The sequence below is a fragment of the Lycorma delicatula genome, chromosome 1 (genome assembly GCF_047948215.1).
Source record: "Lycorma delicatula isolate Av1 chromosome 1, ASM4794821v1, whole genome shotgun sequence".
In the NCBI taxonomy this organism is placed as follows: Eukaryota; Metazoa; Arthropoda; class Insecta; order Hemiptera; family Fulgoridae; genus Lycorma; species Lycorma delicatula.
Genome location: NC_134455.1, coordinates 162,546,397 through 162,560,603, shown reverse-complemented (window position 1 = coordinate 162,560,603; position 14,207 = coordinate 162,546,397).

Below are 14,207 nucleotides of genomic sequence, written 5' to 3'. Positions count from 1 at the left end.
AAAAAATTATTTTTAGCAATTATTTTTATTCTCTTCAGAAGTATATTTTATTAGAACTGCCATACACTCGGGTAATCACTGTATATCTTCGTGTCGACTGTGTCTGTCTGAGTAGAATAGAATTTTTACACCAAGTTACAATTTTGACAATTTCATAAACATAAATGAAAGTGTATGAATTCGAACAATTTTTATATAAAAATGTACTAATGCAGATAACGGGGACTGTTTACAAAAGTAGAAGGCAGAATAACCATCTTGCCTATGTCGTTAGGTCTAATATTACCATCTGCGCTAATCGCATCTTGTAGATGAATGTAATGTATTTTCAGCTCGTAATTTCGTCTAGTTTATAGAAATGTAACGAAGGCGTTCGCTCGCTACTTTAATATACATATCTACCAAGAATTGATGAAAGATTTGTTTTGACCGCGAAAGGAGATTGAAGTCGTGCTCTTGAAGCATCATGTGATACGCATAAAAATCCATGCAGGAAACCTTTTTATTGGGAACTGGCTGTCTTGTTGTTGGATTAATGACTGGAATATTGAAATTATATCCTGGCTCACTTTTACTGAAAATTAACGGGTACTGCAAAGCATCATAAAATTTATGAGTATCGGCTACGCGTTTCAGCGTATTATCATGTGCCCGTAACATTATGTCTCATCTATGTCGTGGAGAGCATGGGTCTCCAGTAACCAAAACAGCAACTTCATTGATCATCGGCGCATTATAACGCTTCTCATGTTCGCCACGTGGAGTCCGATCAGCATGAATGACCGCTATCCAGACCAGTTTTCTATTGCACTTTTAAAGGTATTTACCAACAAATTGTGGCTGTGTAACATTCGTTGAATTTTCAATTCTGTGTCTCTTTCGACTCATTCAATACACTGACAACGACGGTTTACTTCATTTTCTTCATCACCCATAAAATACACCTGCAAAAATTTATGCTGTTTATTATCTGCTGGAAAAAGTGATCCAATTTGATGATATATCTGTCCTTGTACATTAAAAGTTGGTGAAAATCCGGGCATTCTTATCACTTTATCTACTACAAAGGATGTTATTTGGAAGTAAGAGTTATACTTTCTGATTTTACTTAAAAATTGCTTCGACTCATCTGTAACACTTACATATAGAGTTTTCAAAGGCTCCTCTGGTTCACCAAGTAAAGGAAGCGAAACTTTACCACTGGAACAGCACATTCCAGCAGTTCATCTTTCCATTTCAAAGCATCGCAATGCTGACATTTTCTATTCATTGAACCAGTACCAATTAAATAATGCTTATGGTATTCAAGTGAAGGATCATATTGAAATCCAGAATTATTAAATATAGACCAAGTGTTACGCATTAAATTTTCGACGGCGCGCGATTTGCATTTCAGCATGAACGATTCTTCTCGCCTGCGATTGTTCTGCATTTTCTATCGCTCTTACAGCTGCCTGCTGTTCACCTTGTCTTTCTAAACAAATTTGTGTTTGAATTGGAGTTTTAGCTAGCTGCTCTTAAGGTAGCTTGGCGTTCAGCTTGCTCATCTAACCTTTCTGAGAAGTTGTTTCACCAGCCCTCAAAGCACATTGTCGCCTCGCTTGTTGTTGTCGTCTTAGTTCTGCGTGAGCGGAAGATTCTTGAGTTCGAGCATCTTTTGCCGCCCGGGCCCGTGATGAATCCCTGGACAGGTTAGATTTGCGCTTCCGAGGCATTTAAAAAAAAACAGAGTAAAAACTGAAAATAGCGTTAGAAGTAAAACAATAAACAGGCACCTAACCTCAAAAACTGGAAAATGTTTAGTATTGCTTAGAAGTGACAGAAGAATAACAATAAATATAGAAGGATTCGAAAAAGCAGAAGCACTATACTCAGTTGAATAGTGACTTGACCGTCGGTATTACAGTGTTGGATTGGCATTTTATTTTATTTACTTACTGGAACGCCAGATGGCGTTGAATTTGGTCAAATTTTTTGTCGGACGATCATACCTACCAATATAAATTTTTTTACCCTCCCGAAAAAATATTGTTTTTTTTTACTACAAAGTGTCCTATGTCCTTCGCAATACCTTTGAGAATGTACGAAGTTTCATGATGATCGGTTGAGTAGTTGCTGCGTGAAAGCGTAACAAACTAACAAACTCACATTCACATTTATAATATTAGTAAGGATATTAAGAATTTCCCAATGATAATGTATTTGCTTAATCCTTATCTACCTAAAGAAGATACTATCAAGCGTTTTCCAATTTCTTCTACGACTGAGATGTCTTAATGTGCGGTATCTATTGTATAGAATGATATAATTGATCTAAAGACCTGCTCATTTTGAATATACCGAATTAGAGTATTTTTTGGACTCGTGTTTGCTCTTCTATTATTTCTCCCACAGGCAAATTAAAATAAATGGGACCGGGTTACATCTTTTTCTTATTCTTTCTATTGAGGCTTGTATTTCCTGGCCTTCGTTTCTTATTATAGTTGACTCTTACGCGAAATAGAAGTAATTTTTCTATTTCAATCTTTTGTTCTTAGATGTAGTTTTTCGTTACCTCTCAAATATTCTGCTTAATTCTAATCGTACTACAATATAAACTTTAGTATAATGGTATACAGTTTTACAGTGATTTGAAATCAACACTAAACTTTCTACTACTGTTATGACAGTTGAAGTAATATAGAGTTGGCGTGTATAAGATTGTGATCTTTATAAGATGGTAGGAACTCACAGATCTGTATTGTTAATTAAAGTTGAACATATTAACTTTAGGATAGCAAGTTGTACATCGGTAACTTGCTTCTAGATATGCGAACAAACCAAGACTCTAAAAAAAAGTTTTTGTAGATACCAAGTTTATCTTACGTAATTTTCTGTGTATTTGTATTGTTATAAAATTACAGTCAAATTTTGGTAGTTTGTACTTTTTAATAACATCGTGTTTATGACACTTCTATTGATATTAAAATTGGTTGATCGATTCCGACTAATTCCATTACTGTTAAAATTGTGCTGTAACTGAAACCATATTTTCACATGTAACTCATACATGAAATCACAATAAAAATTGTAGATTTCAGTTCTCGAAAAAAACTCGTTTCAACAAAACTATTTGTAATTGTTATTAATTAGGACTTAAATGCTGATAAACTAAGTTGCGATCCATTGAACTCATGTAAACTATCAGCAAAGGATTGATTGATACACGGAAGCATAAAAACAAAATCTGATAATGAAATATTGAGTTCAAAAACAATTTTAAATTATTGTAATAAAAAAAAAATAATAGTTTTAAAAAACTGAAGAAGTACTTCAGATATAAAAATCTTTTTAAATTTGAAACAATTATTTTAAAAATCTTTATTTATGGTTAAAAGATTAGTTTCATTTTTCTGGTTTAGTACTATTAAAGAAAACCATTTTAAAATAACTTTAAAATGGTCATTGCACTTTTTAATTTTTTTTCTTAATCTATTTTTTTCCAAACAATACTGATATATTTTCAGTTTTTTATTTTTAAAAAGGTATTTCGTTCACTACAGATTCATTTATAAACTAAACCTTTATTTTCTTCATGATATAATAACTGCCTAATAAATACTTCTATATTTTCTGATTTTATTATGATTTACTTAACAACTATGCATCTTAAGAATAGCTACAAATTAAATAAAAAAAGTAATTCTTCAGAATATTAATCTTCAACTACAATTTAAAAGAAACAAATTTAAGAATTACCAACAGAAATATACACATACAAAATCTGGAAAATCACTGTCATAACACAGAAAAGTTTGGAAATAAACTGGGAAGGATAATAATACTTTCCCTAAATTGCTGTCCTTTAAGAGCGGAAAATTATTAAAAATAAAAATTTTCCTATCAGCAATTTTTTGAAAATTTCCTGCTGAATTTGATTGAGATTTTTAAAAACAGAAAAATTTTCATATTTAATCCGGCAATCAGAAAACGATGCTCTAGTCACGTCCGCTTCTAAAAATAACTTAATCTTGTTGAGTCCAATACGAAAAAAATGAATCTCAACGGAATGGGAAATTATGATTTAATAATTACTTTACTAATGTTTCTTATAATTTTGAAAAATTAAAATAAAAACTTAGATTTTGGGAACTGCAAAACATAGTATGAAATGTTTCTGAAACATTTCATTTTACTAATAAATAATTAACAGTTAAGTGTGTATTTTTGATTAGTTTGTTTAAAATAAGCAGAAAATGAAGTCAAAGATACATATTTCAGTTTGGTGATTTTGACTTTTTGAATAATTTAAAAAAAGTTTTTTTATCAAAAAAAAATTGCAGTTCTGTGATACGTTCTGAATTTCATTTAATTATTATTTAACAACAGGTTATGAAGTTAAAATTCAATCATTTTTAGATTGAAAACTCATAAATTCAATAAACAAACCGGTTTCTTGCACAAATATATTCCCGATTATGGCTGTGTCTTTTACGGAACACTTCGTTGATCGCCTACCACTGACATGACGTGAATTTATTTGCGTAGTATGAATGTTGAGGCGTTTGTTTATTTATTTTAATGTTTTGTTTTAATTTAACTTTACAATAATATCCCTTTGAAGTGCGATTTTAAATAATCAATTTACGTTATTTTTTTTTAAGCTTTAGCTAATCAGTTTTTAATCAGTTTCGGCTAATTTTTTTCCCGCAAGGGTATTATCCATTTTAAAAAGTATTTTTGAAAACTTTAGGGTGAAGCTTTTAAAAAAGGTTATCATAACGAGATCAAAGTGGAGAATCTTACAAAATATTTGTTTTACAAGGGCTAAAAATAATAAAGTAATATGTCGCTGGGTAAAATTTCGGTCATGTTATTGAATTTACGTCGAATGACTTTTTTTACATTTTAGTGAGATTACTAATTATTTTTGATTTCATACTTCTTTTGGTTAAGTTTTAAATAAATATCTTGTGTGATTTCAACACTCAATATATTAAGAGTTTAAAATGTGAAAATTTTATTGTAGGAGATTTAACACATATTTACTTATTAGGTTTCAGTATTCAAAACTCTGCCTTTTGTACGATATTTGAAATAAAACATGTTGTACAGTCTTTTGTCAAACGATTCACTACTACATGCATTCAGAATACCACACAGAATTTACAGTTACACATATATGGTGGGAAGTTTTCTTTTGAATTCTAAGTATTTCTGGAATGGGGAGAATTAGATTAGAAATTTTATCAGATAATTCCTATTTTTAAACTCGAATTGATCTAGTTATTCCTGTATACCGTTTTAAAGACGGTCAGCTTTTAAAAAATTTGCGGATGAACAGTTTTCTTCTAAATTTCTCCATTTTCGTTGTATCTCTTTCACATCTTATCGACTTTTAAATAAAATTAATATTAAATTTATACAATAATTTTAAATTATTTTTTTCCAAAATAAAGTTTTAATTTGTTATTAAGCTTCTCATTTGTTTTAACCGCAATACAGTTTCGGGACTCTTGAAATCCCAACTTGTTACAAATTACTACTTCGGTAAAAACCAATGATTTGAAACAATAAGAGATTTCAAATATGCTACACAATGTTAGTTTTATATATGACCTATAAAGAATTATTAAAACAAATAAAGACTTTACAAACAGTTATTTGCAAGTATAATGAAAATGACAAGTAAATAAATGTTCTTCGCTTTAAGTTGAAATATTTACATAGAGCTACCGTTTCCATACAAAGTTTACAAAGCAGCTTTCAACGAAATCTTTTTTCTGTTATTTTATCCTATCTCCTACAAAAATTTAAACTTTTTAATGGGATTCAACAAAAACCAGAAAGAACTTACATATTACTTTTTTATAATCCTATTTTATCAAAACAAAGTAATATTACGTAGAATATATATCGATTCGGGAATACTATTTTCTTTTAAATCTGAATGACTTATGAAATATAAGGTTACTTATTTTTATATACTTTTCTAAAGTTAAAATATAGAGTTATGTAACTAATTTTCTTTCAGAGAAATATTTTTTTCTATTATGTGTTAACAAGATGTCATTCTACTCAAGCGATTCACGAGATACATTTTGTGTACTATATCTTACGTAATAGGTGTCGATTTTTAGAGTATATTTTAGCTCTTCAACCAAAAGAATTAAAAATCCTAAAAATCTCCTGATAATGGGTGAAAGTCATTAGAATTAGTTCTATATGTACCGAAAAATAATAACGAAAATAACGTAACATCAAAAATTAATAACTGAGAACATTAATTGTAAAGAAAATTGTGCAGATATTTTTTTTTGTTTTAAAATTTACGATAAGTTTTGCCATTTTCATAGAAAACTGTACAAAAAACTTTGATGTATGAAACGAAAGCAGTGATGACAATCAATTTGAATGGTGTCATGCAGTACTATAAAAATGGTGGTATGAAGATTTTTATTGAAGTACTTCCTAATAAACCACAAAACATTAAATCGGGAAGAATTATTTTCTGGCAGTGACTTGTACACAGAAGAAATAAGAGCAGCAGGAGTAATCTTAATACAATCCATACGTTTCTTTATTCTCGTTGTATACAACTTACTTTTTTTAGTGATTATTTGTTAATGTACAACAAAGGGCAAGATAGAATGAACTACAGGATGCGTACAGGCTCAAAGAGATGATTAACAGTAAAAATTCAAAAGATTTAGAGATTAAAATGAAATAAAATCTGTATAAAAAACACCAAATAATTAGTACAGAATAGAAGAACGTTAAGATTTAGTAGATAAATCATAGATATTCTGCATTTATGGATGAATAAGGAATGTACAAAGAAAAATGGGCCATAACAATATAAACTTTATCGATTTTTAAGAAATGTAGTTAATAGATTGCAAAACATCAAAGGGAGATTGGTTAAAGGAAAAATGAAATGAAGCGGAAAAGAAAATAATTACAGGAAAGAGTGCATCAAAGAGTAAGAAAATTTTGGGGAAATGTTTTAATACAAGTTAAATTAATACAGGCAAGTTTAGTTAATTTGGTAAGCGACTAACGTGTAGAAGGTAAAACCTATAGATGAAGATGGAAGTTGAAATATATAAAACAGAGAACGTAAGACTTAATAATTATAAGGTAGGTAGGTAGGTAGGAAGGTAAAAGATTAATTGTAGAACAGAAGGGGATGAAGGGTCCTATTAAATCAGTAAAATTACTGATTATGTAAAAAAGAGATTGTTCAATAGATAAAAGCATATAATTCAAAATAGTTATTACCATTAATTAATGTGATTGATATAAAAACATTCAGAAAATAATAAAATAAATGCACTACTCTACAAAATAATACCCTGTAACATGAAATGGAAATGCTACCATTGGATTGATTATGATTTTTTTAAACCGTTCTTAATTTCCAAAATCAAATAATTTAATACCAAATGACATTCCATATTATTAAGGTGCATTACATCTAAATTTATGTTAAGGATTATAACCATGCAAACTATAACGGAAACCAACATACATGTTTAGAACAAGCAAAAACGTTACCGTACCCTCGAAGGTATTTATTCAAATTATCCAAAAGCATCTGAAGTATGAAATTAAACATTGCTGTACTTACCGTTAAATGTAGAAAAATAGTTGGGTTGCGGGATACGTGAACATAAATTCAGGAAAATATACAAAAGAAATAAGCAAAAGTAAAATAGGGTACCTGATTTATATTTTAAGAAGAGGTAAAATCATGTGTCCTTCCGACACATGAATTTTCGAGAATTTTAAATTTAACACCGTAATTCTGTATCGACCTAGCGAACTTATAAAAATGTTAATTTATGCTCTTGAATGTATGTATTTATATACCAGCTGTTTTTTTTACGCTATCTACTAAGTATATATTATAAAAAGACACTGAAAAAGGAAAAATACAAACGTTTTGCTGAGTTAACATTCCTTAAATATTTACAAATCTAACTCATGAAATGAGATGTAATTTATAAAGCCAAAGTACGTACGTTCTTTGTGTTATATTGTTTTTAGAGGCCTATTCCTTTCACACTTAAATTTAATGCAGAAAACATTAAATATGTTGGATAACAACACAATGGCCAGATTTTATCTGAGAACATAACATGTCTCCTACGCCGACTAGGACACAAGTAACAATCCCACCGTGTTCAACAATACAGACAGTAACAATAATATATTTTGCACTATACTGGAGCTAAGTAACGCGCACGTGAGCACTAATATGTTAATTCGTTGTTATGTAGGAACCAAAAGCTCTTAATTTTCATTAAATTTAATTCGCTCATTTTAATTTTAAGAGATGTTTTAGATGAACCAAAACGTTTTAGATGAAAACTATTAATTAGATTTGAATCCGTTAAGTTGTATAAAAAAATAAAATGATCACAAAAATAGAATTTCGATTTGAAGCGAACGATCTACTGTGCTAACTGTTTGTCTACATCGTGCTAAGAACTGATGACAAGCCAACCAGAATCCGGGCGATACATTCATTTCACACAAAGTATTATTCATATCTTTATACTCAGATATCAGACATGTTAGAATTCGATTTTCCATTGATTTAATAACCACTTTAAATTTATAACTAATTTTTTTTTTGGCAAGTACTTGTAATCGGTTAGACATCACGTATTCCGATTTTTTTTTTAATCTTCGAAACCACCGTTAGATATTGCTTTAGAGGATGAGATGAATGAAAATTTTTGTAGTGTGTGAAAATGCCATGCCTGACCGGGATTCGAACCCGGAACTTCTGGATGAAAGGCTGAGATGCTACCACTCGCACCACGGGGGCCGGCATCTTATTCAGATTACAAAAAAAGAAAGAAACTTAAAATAAAATTCAATCTGATTGTAATGAATAATATAATAAATTTGCTCAAACGAGTAGAGAAATTCAGAATTCCAGTAAGCTCATCTAAAAGAACTGATTTTAAAACTATTTACGCTAAAAGGAAAATAAAAAAAAGATAACAATTATAGTCACACAAAAAAAAATTTACTTTTATAGTATCAATAACATCTTTACATAAAAATTGAGTTGTGCAATGAAAACGCCTTCCAGAAATTAGATTCTGAACCCTTTTTCTAGAGACCCAATATGACCAACTCTAGTTTGGTTTCAAGAAGAAATAAGGCCTATGACTCTAAATATTTTTACCGCACAATATTGGATAGTTAAAGGGAAAATTGCTGAAGCTAATGCGAATTTCGATTCCCCAATAACTAAAATTCTACAAGACGCACCCTGACAAGTGAAAGTGCTTTTCATCTTTCATGATCATCCTATTGTTCGTTAACAACAGAAGAACTTTTTAGCGTTTGTTATTCGATAATTATTGAATATTATCTGTTAAGAATATTATTTGTATTATTATCTGTAAGGATCAAAATACAAATACGAATGAAAAATTCTTCGTACACTTCAATTAGAAGTGTTTAATGTAGCGTAGTACCGAGAAGCGGAAAGACATGACGAGGGCTTTTGATAAAAGCTTATTTGAAAATTTTAATATTCAGTGGTTTTTGGAATGAACGTATCGAGCCGGGATAATTTCTTTATCTTTACTGATTCGGCTGTTCTGAAGTTATTTACCCGTTCCCAGTTTAAGATGCTTTCTTAAATGACAACTCGTGCTTTATTAAAAGAGTAGTCCTTTTAAAAAAAAAAAAAAATTTCGGTCAAGAAAACACGCTGCTCCACATTTCATTATCCCATTGTCGCTGAAATGACAAAGGGCAGATCTGCATCAAGAATATATGCTGAACGCTTTCAAATGATTCATACATATTTTACTCCCTCAAGTGGTCCTTACTGAACAACATTTGTACCATTTTCAGCACAAAAAGTTCAATTTCCCAACCGCCCTAGGATAATAAAAAATATGTGGACAGAGCTATGAAAACCAGTGATCATTTTAATAATTTCTTTATTCGTCACGGGCCGACGATGTAGAGAGTTAAAACATATAACAGCAAATTCAGTTTGTTTTATTTAGCGTATGAAAATTGTCACGCCTGACTGGATTTGATATCGAAACCTTTGAGATGAAAGGTAGAGATGCTACCGTCTGGAGGCAATCGTTCCGAAAGTTGATGTAGAAGTTATCTTACGACCATAATCTTAAAGGTTATGGCTTAAGGGAGAAGTAAGTTTTCCAAAGGTATGATAAATGTAAACACCGGTCGAACGAAGGTTACCTTGACTTAGAAAAAATATTAATTTCATAAAAATTTACATCTTTCGTGATATTAAAGACTGAAACGTATTTCGCTCTTGTCCTATTTAGAGAAAAATATTTCCATTAGATAAGCGATGTATAAAGAGTAAATAATAAAAACGAATTAAAATGTTATTTTTCGTGGCGAGGATTTTTTATAACTATGTTTTATTCTGACATCTTTATTTATAATTAAACTGAAAATCCATATTAGCATAATAATTAAGTCCAAACTGTCTTTAATCAAAAATTTTCAAATATCTAATTAATTTTAAATATCAAATATTAATTAATGAAATGTCTCCTAAAACGCCAAAAGTTGTGATTTTAAATCAAACAATTCTGAGATACTACGCTAAGAAGAGACAAATTACTTAAAAAATATGCGAAGTAATAATATTACTTCATATAAAATATTATTATTAAAAAAAAATAATTTTTTTTTAAAATGGATAAATCTTGTCTCTCTTGAAAAATGCAATAAATAATTCTAACAGTACATAGCCATAAAGTAACATTACATAATTACAAACAATACATTACACACAGAAGAAGCATAACGGTGATCATTTATACAATAAATCAATTTTTTTTAAAATCATATGAAAATATGTCCAACTATCCTTTTAAAATAATTAATTTTCTTATTAAAAATATCTATTCCAAATTCATTACTAAAATTAAAGCTTCTGCACATCTGGCTATTAGCGACAGTCAACCTCGCTGACAATATCAAAAATAACTTATGCACCTGCTATTTACCTAAGGTATTTTGATACTTATACTAGAGATATTAACTTTAATAAATCCAGCACTGCCTTATATATAAACATCACATTTTTTATTTTCCATCTATTATCCAAGGACGCTATGTCCAAAATATTATATTCCGCTACATATGAATTTTGATCCACAATTAGCTCTCTCTGTTGTAAACTCCGAAGGAACTACTACCTGCTACAATTTAGCTTCCTGCTACAATTTTCAAATTGGTAACTTTCCTACTGTACCACCGATTTGCAGAACAGTACTCCAGTATCAATCGGACTAATGTTTCATAGAGGTACCGAATAGTGATAATCCGCTGAAAGTGCCTAATTACCTTATAAAATCAACCCACGGTTTCTTCGCGCTTGGAATGTTATAATATCTACGTGTTGAGTAAAAGCTTAGCATCGAAGGCAACTTCTAAATCACAGATTAATTTTACTTGTTAAATTTCGTGAGTATATATCATACGAGTATTTAATTTATAGCGTCTTCATGGTATAAGTCATAATTATAGTTTATCGAGATTCAGAGCCATTTTGTTATTAATCTACCACTTATGAATCCTTTCAATATTTTTCTGAAGGGCTAAAAAGTCACCCAGTTAATTTGTCCATATATTTATATATTTTGACAACATCTGGCAATTCAGTGATATTAGGTTTAATATCATATCCGATGTCATTAGTAAAGATAGCAAATTAAAGTGGTTAAAATTTGATCCTTGAGGAATATCATACGTGGCAACGTACTGGCTAGAGACTTCACCATACACTTTAACTTGGAACATCCTGTCAGATAATTATGACTGGACCCGTCTCTGCATCTCAATCTTCACATTATAATATTCCAACTTATGTAATAAGATATCATGAGGAACCACATCAAAAGCCTTCCTAAAGTCCAAGTAATTAGTTTCGACATGTCTTAGGTATTCAAGCTACGGCGGCAACAAACGATAGTATATTATTCATACCTGTAGCTGTGAATCTTATGGACATGAAACCATGGTGACGTTGATCAATAGATTTGAAGAGGCATAGAAGTAAAGGTGCACAACACTTTCAATAAACCTAACTACCACATTTAAAACCAAACTGATCTGTAATTGGAGATTTCGGCATATTGCCTTTCTTAGAGATAAATGGAACCAAATCCTTTTTCCAGCAATCAGGCAATCACCAGACCACAAACTAAAATTAAAAATTCATGAGAGATTAGTTCTGCAATTCCTTTAATAAGGAAAGATGTCATTACTACGCACAACGAGTAGTCGCACAGTGCGTTCTGAGCTTGGTAATACATCCAAGATTTTACCATTTGTGACGTCAGGGATGCCCATCATATCAGCAACGCAATGGTCATTTAACAGAATGCGTCTGTTTTGTTTACATGTTGGTAGAATGATTGGAAGTACTTTCTAAATTCTTCACTTAGCTCTTTAGCATCTATCATAACTGTATCCTGAATTTTAATCGGACAAATTCCATTGTAATCCTTCAAAAAGTATTCAACCTATTTGAATAGATTTTCAGGATTTACCTTAATCTCATCTTCAATCCTTCTGGTTCTAACTATGACTTTTTTTTCAGAAGATTTTAAATTTTCTTCTTGATAAAGAAAATTCACCATAATGTGCTATAATCCTGGTTCTTTTAAAATCTCACTGTGGTATTTTATTACATTTAAGTCACCTTATGATCTACCCTGAAAATCAGTCAGAAAAAGCACCTGATCTATTCCTCCTTACAGGTATGTATTCACTTATTCTTGTGGAAAAAATATTCGGAAAGGTGCCAGTAGGTTCACTAACATTTCAGGAATTATAGACCCTATTCCAGACTGTTTCTTTAACATAATTTTACATATCTCTAGAGTAGTCATATACCTGCTTACTAGCGCTAGTTGTTATACCTTGTATAATATAACATGTACTGTAAAGACATCTTGAGCGGTATCTGGAAAAATCAGGTAGCTGGTTTCCTTTACAACTCACACATTCACGTTACACAACACAAGATCAAGTAAGTATTGTTGCATGATTTCTCAGAAGATGGAAATTGCACTGATCCAAGGAGTTGTTGCAAGCAGTTGCAGCCGTATTCTGACCATAGTACCGAATACTATGCTTTAAGTAGCAATTGTTTCATTTCTTATCCAGTGCATTGAAACTTCCTTACATAACGATCCCGCCAATATTTTCGGATGGATATCTGGGCTGAAATAGGGGTTACCAATTAATAAGTACCATCCTTTATTGGTATCTCAACTCAACATATTCTAAAGTTAATTCCAAGCCCCCCTTCAAAAACATTGTACTCTTTTGTTTACAGCAATAAGGAAATTTCCTATGAGTTTATCAACTTCATTATAATATCTATAACTCCATAAACAATCCAAGTTTTTGTAAAATGATCAGCTGCTTAAGTGGTTTCATTAAAAGATGTATAAATTATTCCTTCAATTTTATGTTTAAATCCCGAAATTGATGCAAAAACTCATTTAATGAGTAGTCCTGGAAAATTTTATATAGAATACGAAGGAACTTTACCATTTTTTATACGTAGGGATTTCATTCCTATGGGAATCAACTCTACAGCATTTGCCATCAAACGGCAGCGAAATTATTTCCTTTCTTGCCCATTCTGGAACATTATTGTTAATTCATTTCTCTCTGTTACTTGACGTCACCAACATCAGTGACAGTCTTAGCAATTCGATTATACAACTTTTAAATGCTAACTTTACTTGGTATAGTTAGCACTGACTGAAGATATATACAGAGGAAATCCACTTTCTCTTTATGTTACTCGTTTTCAACCTTCAGTTCTTTTAGTGATGGGTCGTTAATCTACAACATCATTTGGCTCATTTAATGCTTCAAATTAGAGATGAGCCCAAAAAATTTAGGCACCAAGTCATCACACAATCTAGTTTTAATAGTGATGTCATCTTTACCGATTTCAATTGTAACTCTGTTCGCGTTCGTCCTGATAGCCATGCGTAACCGCCTAGCATTGGAAATTGGTGTATGATCACCTTTGGCTGTACGGGGGCAGTCGTCACATACGTAATTTCTCACCTCGTTAACAAGTAGAAAACTAAATTCCTCATCAGTGATATCCACACGTTCCAAGTGAAATAACACTGCTCATAGTACATTGAGTGATAGATACTTCTGCTTTCCATAAAATTCTT